This window comes from Lithobates pipiens, unplaced genomic scaffold, assembly GCF_037356315.1.
Source record: "Lithobates pipiens isolate NorthernLeopardFrog02 unplaced genomic scaffold, aLitPip1_a1.2 Scaffold_22, whole genome shotgun sequence".
Classification (NCBI taxonomy): Eukaryota; Metazoa; Chordata; class Amphibia; order Anura; family Ranidae; genus Lithobates; species Lithobates pipiens.
The window spans coordinates 13,150,376-13,163,883 of record NW_027507784.1 but is presented as its reverse complement, the minus strand read 5'-3'; the positions used below and the strand labels follow the sequence as shown (position 1 = coordinate 13,163,883).

At 44.6% G+C, this 13,508-nt stretch overlaps 1 protein-coding gene across 3 annotated transcripts in view; it reads left to right on the top strand.

Annotated features, from left to right (window-relative positions):
• LOC144000396 (uncharacterized) overlaps positions 1 to 13,508 on the top strand; it is a 61,908-nt gene that overhangs the window by 6,858 nt on the left and 41,542 nt on the right. The window contains exon 1 of one of the 3 annotated variants that reach the window (XM_077494206.1): positions 2,282 to 2,379. The exons of 1 other annotated variant lie outside the window; for it this stretch is intronic. The gene's annotated coding sequence lies outside the window, so the exon portion shown is untranslated. Of the gene's footprint in view, positions 1 to 2,281; positions 2,380 to 7,331; positions 7,351 to 13,508 lie in introns of those variants that run through there. One more of the 3 variants, XM_077494207.1, reaches the window with a different exon arrangement.

Here is a 13,508-nt window from a genome sequence, read left to right as displayed (position 1 = left end):
TGCACCACCACCAACCCCAGCTTGGTGGTGGTGGTGGTGGTACAAACACACATGCTCAGAATCCAGGACGAGCCGGAAGTGCTCGGTCTTGTAAAACTAGCGTTCGTAATGGAGATATCACGTCCGTCTTTTACTTTCCCACGTTCGTAATTGTTGGCCAACATTTGTGTGGCCGTGTGTATGCAAGACAAGTTGGAGCCAACATTCTTCGAGCAAAAATCCATGGTTTTGATGTTGAAAAGTCAGATTGTGTGTACGGGGCTTAAGAGTTGCAATTAGTATGCAATTGGGCAGGCCCTTGCACTATATGGTTTTGGTAAATCTAAGGCCCCCCCCCCCCACACTTGTACGACTTGTCCTGCGACTCGGGACTGCAAAAGTTGCATGACAAGTCGTCCCCCATGATTTCCAATGACAACCATTCACATTAGTACGACTTCAAGTCGTGCCAACCTCTAAGTAGTCCCTGCCGATGTTAGTCCGACTCAGATGCACGGTTCAGGTTTATAGACCTCAATTCTCCCTGAAATCACGGCAACATCGCGTCAAAGTCACACGTTTTTGAAGTCGCGGTAGTGTGAAAGGGGCCTTAAGGAAATCAGACAACAAAAGTTGTATAGTGTGTATGGGATCTGAACCACTTCCGGAACGCTGCACGCCGATATACGTCTTAACTTTGAAGAGGAATATCATTGTTACATACCTCTCAACATTTTGAGATGGGAATGAGGGACACCTACTAGCAAATATATGTAGGCATAGGACACGCCCCCCTGCCACGCCCCTTAAAGGGGACATAACAAAAAAAAGGTTAATCAAATCCACAAGTGCTTTTTTTTTTTTACCACTAATATTCCTTCATATTGGCTTTTAAAATTGGCAAATGCAGCAATTTAGAATTTGGATGAAAGGTTTAGCTCTGGGGAACACTTTGTGAAAGATAAAAAGTGCATTTTATATACAATTATATAGTTCAGACCAAAATGAGGGACAAATGAGGAGGAAAGAGGGACAGAGGGACATTGTTTCAAATCAGGGACAGTTGAGAGCTATGTTGTTATGGTAGCAGCTAGCTGCCATAACCCCTGTATCCTCTACTTTGGCGAGCGGTCTGGTTTCTGATAATAGTGGTCTCTGCGGAGGACTCGTCGCAAGATCACTTTTATCAGCGACGGGAGAGGGCGGAAGTGACATCAAAACGCCACTTCCGCCAATAGCTCTTAAAGGGACTTTTTTTTTTTTTTTCAATGACATTTATTTATTTATTTATTTTTTATTGCATTTTAGTGTAAATATGAGATGTGAGGTCTTTTTGACCCCCCCAGATCTCATATTTAAGAGGACCTGTCATGCTTTTGTTTTCTATTACGAGGGATGTTTACATTTCTTGTAATAGGAATCAAAAATGACACAATTTTTTTTTTTTTAAAGAACAGTGTAAAAATAAAAAATAAAAGGTAAAATAAATAACAAAAAAAAATAAAAAATGTTTTTAAACGTGCCCCCTCCCGCCGAGCTCGTGTGCAGAATCAAACGCATACGTGAGCAGCGCCCGCATATGAAAACGGTGTTCAAACAACACATGTGAGGTATCGCCGCGATCGGTGGAGCGAAAGCAATAATTCTCGCCCTAGAGCTCCTCTTTACCTCAAAACATGCAACCTGTAGAATTTTTTAAACATCGCCTATGGAGATTTTTAAGGGTAAAAGTTTGTCGCCATTCGACAAGCGGGCGCAATTTTGAAGCGTAACATGTTGGGTATCAATTTACTTGGCGTAACATTATCTTTCACAATATAAAAAAAATAAAATAATAATAATTGGGCTAACTTTACTGTTATACTGTTATCTTATTTTTTAAATTCAAAAAAGTGTATTTTTTCCACAAAAAAAGTGCGCTTGTAAGACCGCTGCGCAAAGACGGTGTGACAGAAAGTATTGAAATGACCGCCATTTTATTCTCTAGGGTGTTAGAAGAAAAAGTCGAATGTTTGGGGTTTCTAAGTAATTTTCTAGCGAAAAAAAACCTGTTCTTAACTTGTAAACACCAAATGACAGAAAGAGGCTCACTCCTTAAGTGGCTAATCAGGAGAGGACTCGCAGTTCTCTCTGTGTTCATTGAGAGATATTTGGGACCCGGATTTTCCGGAGGCTCTGAAGTGATATATTCAGGTGGGAAAGAGCCTCTACCCGTGACTACAGGGGTTCCAGCACACATGGGGTTAAGAGCCTCCAGCAAGCAGCTCTTAAAGGAAGTAGTGCTAGGGGTGGTGGTGAGGAGGAGGAGTTGTGGTGACAACTGACTTGGAGAGCTGTAAGTTTTCTTAAAGATTTAAGGAGGAATGGTAAAACCTCGGGGAGAAGACCCGTCCACAAATTGTATGTACCTTTTTACTTTGCACTGAAGATAAGCGGACTTCATTTTGTATTTTTGCTTGTGTGCTGCTGGAAGCCTTATTTTTGATTTGCTACACACACATACATAAATACATACACACACACACGCACACACATACACACACACATACATAAATACATACACACACACACACACACACATACATAAATACATACACACACACACACACACACACATACACACACACATACATAAATACATACACACACACACACACACACACACATACACACACACATACATAAATACATACACACACACACACACACACACATACATAAATACATACACACACACACATACATAAATACATACACACACACATACATAAATACATACACACACACACATACATAAATACATACACACACACACACATAAATACATACACATACACACACACACACACACATAAATACATACACACACACACGCACATAAATACATACACATACACACGCACATACACACACACACATACATAAATACATACACATACACACATACATAAATACATACACACACACACACATAAATACATACACACACACACACACGCACATAAATACATACACATACACACGCACATACACACACACACATACATAAATACATACACATACACACATACATAAATACATACACACACACATACATAAATACATACACACACACACATACATAAATACATACACATACACACACACACACATACATAAATACATACACGCACATAAATACATACACATACACACGCACATACACACACACACATACATAAATACATACACACACACACATACATAAATACATATACACACACACACACACATAAATACATACACATACACACACACACGCACATACACATACACACGCACATAAATACATACACATACACACGCACATACACACACACACATACATAAATACATACACATACACACACACACACATAAATATATACACACACACACACACACACACACATACATAAATACATACACACACACACATCTTGGGCATGGAGGTCACCAGAGCTTCACAGGTTACCACTGGAGTCCTCTTCCACTCCTCCATGATGACATCACGGAGCTGGTGAATGTTAGAGACTAGGGATGAGCTAGGTGCTCGAGTCGAATGCATGTTCAACTCGAACACCGGGTGTTTTGCCCGTTCGGCAAAGCCAGAACTTTGTGGACCATTCGCACCATATTCGTGTGTGCATTGCTGGCTGATGATTGGCCAAGCATGCACTGTGACCCGCATGCTTGGCCAATCACAGCGCCAGCAGCGAGGAGAGCCATAATTGACCACAGGCAGGATGCCTGTGGCCAATTATAGCTCTGGGGGTTTAGCACACGCCCCACACTATATATGGCCGCCTGCGCGGCGGCCTTGTGTAGTGTGTTGCAGCGTTTATAGAGAGAAGGATAGGCAGGGACAGTGTCTATATTTCTTGTGATTGAACCTAGCGCAGTTACAGTCGGTGTATTGTGCCCCCTGCACGGTGTTTACCTGAAGCTACTCCCAATTGCTGGCATTGTTCTGTTCCTATACCACAAGCATCTGCATCAGTTACAGTGGGTGTATTGTGCCACCTGCACAGTATACACCTGAAGTTACCCCCAATTGCTGGTGTTGTTCTGTTTCTATACCACAGGCATCTGCAGCAGTTACAGTCGGTGTATTGTGCCTCCTGCACAGTATACACCTGAAGCTACCCCCAATTTCTGGTGTTGTTCTGTTCCTATACCACAGGCATCTGCATCAGTTACAGTGGGTGTATTGTGCCACCTGCACAGTATACACCTGAAGCTACCCCCAATTGCTGGTGTTGTTCTGTTCCTATACCACAGGCATCTGCAGCAGTTGCAGTCGGTGTATTGTGCCTCCTGCACAGTATACACCTGAAGCTACCCCCAATTGCTGGTGTTGTTCTGTTCCTATACCACAGGCATCTGCATCAGTTACAGTGGGTGTATTGTGCCACCTGCACAGTATACACCTGAAGCTACCCCCAATTGCTGGTGTTGTTCTGTTCCTATACCACAGGCATCTGCAGCAGTTGCAGTCGGTGTATTGTGCCTCCTGCACAGTATACACCTGAAGCTACCCCCAATTTCTGGTGTTGTTCTGTTCCTATACCACAGGCATCTGCATCAGTTACAGTGGGTGTATTGTGCCACCTGCACAGTATACACCTGAAGCTACCCCCAATTGCTGGTGTTGTTCTGTTCCTATACCACAGGCATCTGCAGCAGTTGCAGTCGGTGTATTGTGCCACCTGCACAGTATATACCTGAAGCTACTCCCAATTGCTCGTGTTCTTCAGATCCTATACCACAGGCATCTGCAGCAGTTAGTCTGTGTATTGTGCCACCTGCACAGTATACACCTGAAGCTACCCCAATTGCTGGTGTTCTTCAGATCCTATACCACAGGCAGGCAGCTGCAGTAATTACAGTCGGTGTGCTGTGTCATCTGCACAGTGTGCACCTAAAGCTAAGTATAAAGAGTTATTCCTGCGCCTAATCAGGGAAACAAGGAGCGTTGTACTGCTGCACACACTGTGGTGGGGTACCTGAACCCCAGTGACAAAAATAGAAAAACAGGAGTAGTGGTGCGCTGTACTGTGACAGGAAGTTTAGCCTGGAGGCTGGTAAGCTCTATGGGCACTAGAATAATATAAAGATGTTGGGTAATATATATGTCGTCACATAAGGCAAAATACGTATAAAACAATGTGCGTTTTTTATGAGGGGATAGTGAGGAACCCTCAACACTATAACGTTACAGCATCCAAGGTAAAATCAGGTGTAGATGCAAGAATATCCGAAAAAAAAAACACACAATCAAAATATTTAAAACAAGTGATTCCCAATGCGATTTGTTATAGCTGTCAAAATCGCATAAAGTGCCAGTGCCAAAAGATAAACTAATAAATCCGTGCAAAATTCTGTAACGTTATAGTGTTGAGGGTTCCTCACTATCCCCTCATAAAAAACGCACATTGTTTTATACATATTTTGTCTTATGTGACGACATATATATTACCCAACATCTTTATATTATTCTAGTGCCCATAGAGCTTACCAGCCTCCAGGCTAAACTTCCTGTCACAGTGCACCTAAAGCTACACCAATTGCTGATGTTCTCATCTCCCTGCAGGCCATTTGTATGTCTGGAAGGCCAACAAAGAGAGCCAGACAGTCACGAGCCAATGAAAGAGGGCAAGCAGGCTCTGTGTCTAGAGGCAACAGTGCTGGTCGTGGACGCGGTGCATTGTCATCAGCACGTGGCCATGGGACACACTTGTCCTTATTTTCAGCAGCTGGATGTGTTGAGCTGCACCATGCCGAAGACTTGGTAGAGTGGATGACCAAGCCCTCCTCATCCTCCTCATCCTCTCTCACCCAGGCTCAGGGTGGGGGACAAGAGACACACTGGGGCAGATATTCTGTCAGCTCTGCAGGGACAGGCTGAGAGCTAGTTGACACCACGCCATGAATCGTGGTTTGTGACAATGGCCCCAACCTTCTCTCCATCCTCCGACAGGGACAACTGACCCGTGTGCCCTGTCTGGCTCAGGTGCTTAACTTGGTGGTGCAGCGGTTCTTGGCCAGGTACCCGGGGTTGCAGAATGTCCTGAGGCAGGCCAGGAAAGTCTGTGTTCATTTCCACCGGTCATATAATGCCAGTGCTCGGCTGGCTGAGCTCCAAAAGGAGTTGAACCTGCCCAAGAACTGCCTTTTCTGCGACATGCACACCAGGTGGAACTCAACGTTGGCCATGCTGCAGTGGCTTCACATGCAGCAGAGGGCCATCAATGAGTACCTGTGTGACTACGGCACCAGGACAGGGTCAGGGGAGCTTGTTTTTTTTTTTTTCCCACACCAGTGGGCCATGATCAGGGATGCATGCACTGTCCTGTCACCATTTGAGGAGGCCATGAGGATGGTGGGCAGTGACAGTTCATGCAACAGTGACACTGTACCTCTTGTTCACCTGTTGGAGCACACGCCGCGTGGAATAATGGACAGGGCACTTGAGGCAGGAAGAGGAGGACTTTCTTGCCTCTCAAGGCCCCCTTTATCCAGACAGTGTTCCTGCTGTCCCACTGATCACACAGGAGGAGGAGGAGGAGGATTGTGTCAGCATGGAGGTGGAGCCTGGCTCTTAGCATCAGCAGCAGCAGTCTTTTAGGGATGATTTACAGTCCCAAGAAACCCGTGGACTTGTACGTGGCTGGGAGGAGGTGGCTGCGGATCATGCCTGAAAAGGAAAAGAGTTTGGGACTTTAAATGAGGCCTCTGAAGTAGAAATCAGAGGTACCTCCATCCCGGCTTTTGCGTAGCAAAAAGAGAGAAAGGGTTTAGGACTTTGAGTGAAGCATGCAGCTGGAGAGCAAGGAGGCACTAAAGGTTATCAAAATTCATTTTATTCCATAAATACAACATACAATCCAATACATTACTGGAACAGAGATACATTGAGACCCGCAAGCCATCTAAAGTTGAGTTGCATAATTTATAATATGCAATATAAATACGTAAACATAAGATACAATTGTATATTGCATCCCATACAATAGTGATAAAATAGTCACTAACTGTAAACATAAGGTAGCAGCATTGTTGGCTCAAACAACTGGATGTATAACCATGATTGTAGCATCTATAACTCGGTGCGTTTCGTGCGTTGCTTTCCCTGACGCTATAGGGATGTCTAAATAATTGAAAGGTGAACAGTGAGTAAACTGAACACACATAAGATGGGGAAGGGGGAATGATGGAACATTCACCCATACTTACAGGTCAACAATGAACGTGGAGTGCGGCGGTGGATGCCAAGGCGAAGCTGCGGACAATTGTCTCCCACGGGAGCAGAGGTGGCAAAAACAATGGAAAAGCAATGGGGAATCTTGAAGGGTGAGGTGTGACTGGGGGAGTGGACCCCACCAAAATCCATGTATGTGCATGGTTTGTGAATGAAAACATCTGTAAATGAATATAAAAGCGTGTATGAATATATGAGCAGTATGTGACATATTATTATATTACTGGTGAAGCAGTAATCCTAATCTATTGTAAGAAAGTGGTAAAAGATGTGGGAAGTAAACGTAAATGCGGAATAGAATGTGAAAGAAACCATGGAAAAAAAAAAACACACACACTATAAAGGAAAGACCAATATTGTTGATGTGCCTAAACTAAATAAGATGGGTGAAAAGATGAATAGAGATAAAAAAAACTCCAAAGGCAAAAAAACTAAAAAAGAAAAACTAAAAAAGCAGGGATGAAAGATGAAAATCACCTCTTAAGTGGATGTGCATATATGTGAGATAGCCGTGCATGATAACCCAGAGAGCACCAGCCCAAACAGAGAGTGCCTGTTCAAACAGTGTAAGTATGAATACTCCATGGCAACCATTGTTTGGCACCAACGTCATGCCGGCAGATATGGGAGAGAGGGAAGGGGTCAACCCGAGCGATAACCACCCAGCGAATGGCGCCAAACACACTCACTCATCCAAAACGCCGGATGTAAAGCCCAGGAAGCCAGCGTACCTACGTCAGATCGAGGTCATGCACTCTGGGCCTGGGGGCGTGGCGTCAACGTGCATCCGACCCCTCCACTAATGGAGTAGGAAGGAGGGACTCCTGATGCACGTTGCAGCTCCCAGGGCATGACCAACCACAGCCGCACCAAGCAATCCACTCAGACCACACGCCAAGAAACACTGTGCCATAAATGCATGAGTGCATGCTGCATATCTGTATACGACATGTTAATGACTGCCTATCCTATTTATCTTGACCCATGAGTCTGCAAGGGAAAAGAGTAGGATTGTCCAAAAATTGCTGTCCCTGCATACATGCTTCCATCCTTGATAATTAGTGAAAAGGAAAAGAGTTTGCGGATCATGTCATCCTTCGTGACCCAGAGGACTCCGGACCGAATGCCTCAGCTAACCTACGCTGCATGGCCTCCCTGATCCTGCAAAGCCTGCGGAAGGATCCTCGTATTCTTTGGATCAAGGAAAGGGATCATTACTGGCTGGCCACTCTCCTTCATCCACAGTACAAGGGTAAGGTTGCGGACCTTATCTTGCTGTCGCAGAGGGAGCAGAGGATGAGACGTCTCCGGGAGGCCTTGCAGAAAGGTCTGTTCAACACATTCCCAGAGACTGGGAGGTTACAAACTCCTGGTCCTGGACAACATGTTGCTGAGGCTTCGGTCAGTCACAGAAGGAACGGTGGAGAAGGTGGCTGTCAGGAAGGGCATGCCAGCACCCAAGATGGCTGCAGAAGAAGATGACCTGTTATCTCTGCCCCTGTCAGGATGCCATTGGTGCACACGCACCTTGTGACAGCTTTTGCCACCCAAGCAGGCTATTTAAACTCAGACAGTTTCCAGACTCAGTGCTGTCTACTCTACAGTGTTCCCTGTGTAACCTGCAATTACTTACCTACCTTCTGTTCCTGTTGTGACCTGGCTTGCTTCCTGATGTTCCTGTTTCCTGCCTGCATCCGACCCCGGCTTGCCGGCCACTCCACACCTGCCTGCTCCTTCTGCCACTCTGCTGCCAGCCTGTTGACGACCCGACCTGTAATCTGATTCCGCTTCTGCTTCAGCCCCTGTTCCTGACGTGCCCGTTGTGTATGACCCGGACTGCCTGTACCTGCCTTCTCTTCAGCCTTGAGGGTGCCACCATCCCTTCTGCTGCATCTGCACTCCTGGCTGTGGGGACCGGTTGTCTACTTGTTCCAGCTACCTGCCTACCACTGCTCTGGGATTCCTACAGACACCTCTACAGCTTGGCCAAGTGCTCCGATCCAGCTCCAGGTTCAGCGATCCCGCCAGGCACTCGTGCGACTCTGCATCTCGGTGCTTCCTGTCAGCTCTATCGGGGGCTCCAAGTCAGAGTTGTAAGAGAGGCCTACCTCTGCATATCAGGCTCCATCACCAGGTACTTGACAGTGGCCGTCTGACCGATGCGTTCAGACAATTTTTAAGTACGCAGCCCCAAGGTATGATCGGTTCCAGCAACCATCGCCAGCATCTGATTTACATGGTGCAGGAATACCTAGGGGCAAGGTCAGACTTGGACACCTTTCCCACCGAAAATCCTCTGGGTTACTGGGTCTTGAGGATGGATCACTGGCCAGAGCTTGCACAGTATGCAATTGAGCTACTGGCCTGTCCTGCATCCAGCGTTCTTTCGTAACGCACATTCAGTGCTGCTGGAGGCTTTGTAACCGATCACAGGGTGCGCCTGTCCACCGACTCAGTTGATCGACTGACCTTCATAAAGATGACTCAGTCTTGGATCACCACCAGCTACCAAGCACCTGAAGCTGATGTAACCAAATAATTTTTTTTGAAATGTCACATCCCTTCAAGACTGCCTATGCTGATGCTGAGTGACTGTCCTGTTATGTTCACTGACTATCCTCTTCCTCCTCAATAATCCTGCTTATAGCTTGGAAGAACATGTTTGGTTCTGAGTGCCGCCACCAGTGGCTAAGGCCCAATTTTTCAGCCCCTGTTTAACAGGGGTGTGTAATTACAATTTTTGATGCAATACTTTGCAGAAGGGCTCATTCCTGCTCTCCAACTAGAGTTTCTGTGAGAGGTTGCAGTGTTGTGGCACCAGTGCCTAAGGTCCAATTTTTCAGCCCCTGTTTAACAAGTACATGTAATTACAATTCCTCATATATTTCACAGCAGGGCCCATTCCATCGCCCACCGAGAGTAACTGTGAGGATTTACAGTGTTGTGGCATCAGCACCACCACCACAACCACCAAAGGCCCAATTTTTCTACCAATGTTCAACAATGGCATGTAACTACAATTCTTGATATAATAATTCACAGTAGGGCGCTCCAGCGCCCACCAAGAATCACTTTGAGGGCTTACAGTGTTGTGGCAACACCAACACCTTAGGCCCCCATTTCTCCCGAGCATATAGGGCAGGCCCCTACTTTCAAACATCCAACTTACAAACGTCTCCTACTTGCAAATAGAAGGAGACAACAGGAAGGGAGATGAAAAAAGATGGACGACAAAACAAATTATACAGGGGTGATAACCCTTCCCATGTTTTCTAAAAAGCTTAAAAATATATTTTTTGGCTGGAGCTACACTTTAAAAATGTACCAGTTCAAAATTACAAACAGATTCTGTTTAAGCCCTTGTACACACGGTCGGACATTCTGCCAACCAAATCCGTTGGATTTTGTTTGACGGATTTTGTCCAACGGATTGTGTCCGAAACTGCATACACACGGTCGGACCAAGTTGTCGGAAAATCCGATCGTTCAGAACGTGATGACGTTATTTCGTTACAACGGGACTACATTCACGCTAGTAGCCAATAGCTTTGGTGTAGGAATTTGATCTGAGCATGCGTGGCACTTTGTCCGATCGGAATTCTCTACACATGATCGGAGTATGTCCGATCGGACCAGTTTGTCGGAAAATATTTCCAACAAGTTGGAAAAATGGGTCAGACGGATATTCCGACGGAAACAGTCCGATGCATACTACACGCAGTCGGATTATCCGACAAAACGGTCCGATAGGACACATTCCGTCGGAATCTCCGACCGTGTGCACAAGGGCTAACACAACAAACCTATACAGTCCCTGTCTTGTTTGCATCACCTGTATACTGCTGTTCTGCGTATATAGGGCCTGGGAGCCCCACGCCTTTCCTTTTTTAAATTTGGGTATGGGATTCCCTTTAATATCCATACAAGATCCAAAGGGGCTGGTAATGGGCAAGGGGGCTACCCATGCCATTTTTCTGAATGATTTTCATCCATACTCCCGGAACCAGACATTACATTAAAACCGCAAGCAGTTTTAAATGACCTTTATTCCTTTAGAAATGTCATTTTGTGCAGGGACTGTTCTAAACACTGGAAACATGTGGCACTTCACAGGAATACCATAGACACCCCCCAGGCATGATATTTAAAGGAATATTTCCCTTTTTTTTACTTTAAGCGTCATTAAAATCAGTGCTCCCGAAAAAACTGAAGTTTTTAAAACTTTTATTTTGCATTGATACATGTCCCCTGGGGCAGGAGCCAGGTCCCCAAACATTTTTTATCACAATAACTTGCATATTAGCCTTTAAAATGAGCACTTTGGATTTCAAACGTTCCAGTCTCATAGACTTTGATGGGGTTCTAAAGTTCGTATGAATTTTCAGTCCGTTCAAAGGTTCTGGTGCCTACCAAACCGGGGGGTGTTCGGCTTATCCCTATTAGAGACCTTGCGCTCCTCCACCTTCCATTTGAGGATATCCCACAGATGCTCAATAGGGTTTAGGTCTGGAGACATGCTTGGCCAGTTCATCACCTTTACTCTCATATTATTTAGCAAGGTAGTGGTTGTCTTGGAGGTGTGTTTGGGGATGTTATCATGTTGGAATACTGCCCTGCAGCCCAGTCTCTGAAGGGAGGGGATCATGCTCTGCTTCAGTATGTCACAGTACATGTTGGCATTCATGGTTCCCATGATCTGTAGCTCCCCAGTGCCGGCAGCACTCATGCAGCCCCAGACCATGATACTCCCACCACCATGCTGACTGTAGACAAGACACACTTGTCTTTGTACTCCTCACCTGGTTGCCGCCACACACGCTTGTCACCATATTTTCTTTTTTTATTTATTTAATTTTCAAAATACAAACACAGTACAGTATATTCACCAATCCAAAAAGTGTGCCATTGTTCCCACCACCTTACAACCTCTCCAGCAATCTGGAGATTTATTAGGTTGGTACTTACATAGTTTTTCCGGAGTCGCATACCACCTTGCCAGGCACTTATAGTTCATCTCAGCCTTCCTGGTGTCTACTGCAGAGTTATGTGTTAATTTAATCATTTTATCTATCGTATGTATGTCTCTTTGTGGGTACTTTTTCATGTATGGCCTGCCCTCCCAACCACTTCCATCGTATAACATTTTGTAAATCGGAGCTATTTTGCCTTTTGATTTATGCTTCGTACATAAAGCTCTAGGAGTCTAAGGTTCTCCACATCCCTTATTGGGTGCGGTAGTTTCTCGACAAAGTGTTTTAATTGGAGGTACCGCCATCCATCGACAAGCATCAACTCTGTTTTTAATCTTAAATCTTGATATGTGCTTAATTCCCCTCATGCCAATATGTCTTTCAACTGTGCCTGCTCGTTTTTAATCCAATTCCCCCCGATAGTATTTTTCCCTGGTGCAAAATAATCATTATTTTTCAAAAAAATCAAAGGTGAATTATGTGTCCATTTATTTAGTTTATGTATTGTATCCCATATTTTAAATACATTGTGTGTTAGTTCCTGTGTATCCCCCCCCCCCCCCCCCCAATGCCCTATATCTAGGTGGATTCCATATTACTCGACTTAATTGTGTACTACTCATTTCATTTTCTATTTTAACCCATCTTTTTTTTCATTGCCTTCCTTTACCCAATCCACCACTCATGTAAGTACAACTGCTTTATAATATTTACCAAAATCCGGGGCGGCAAGTCCTCCCTGTTTTTTTCCCTTTTTCTAATACCGCCGATGCGATTCTCGTTTTTTTTGTTTTGCCATATACATTTCATTATGATAGCTTTTAACGTTTTAAAAAATGTTTGTGGTAATGGAGTAGGTAACATCTGAAACTTGTAGAGGATCTTTGGGACTATAACCATCTTTATCGCATTAATGCGCCCTATCCAAGAGAGGGGTCGACTTGATAATTTTTTTGGTCTCTATCTTGATTTCATCCAACAAAGGAATATAATTTATTACATAGATTTTTCTTAGAGACGTCGATAATCTGATTCCTAGGTATTGTAAACTCTTCTTCCAAGGGAACTGAAATACTATTTTCAAGTTCTCTTCTGCCTGGCTATTTATGTTGATGTTCATAATTACTAATTTACTCATATTGATTTTAAAGTTTGAGATGTCGCCATACTCTCTCATGGTCTTCAGTAGATTTGGCATTGTGATCCTAGGTTCCGAGATGAAAAACAGGACATCGTCGGCAAAAGCTGCCAACTTATGCTCTTCCTCTCCTATTTTGATG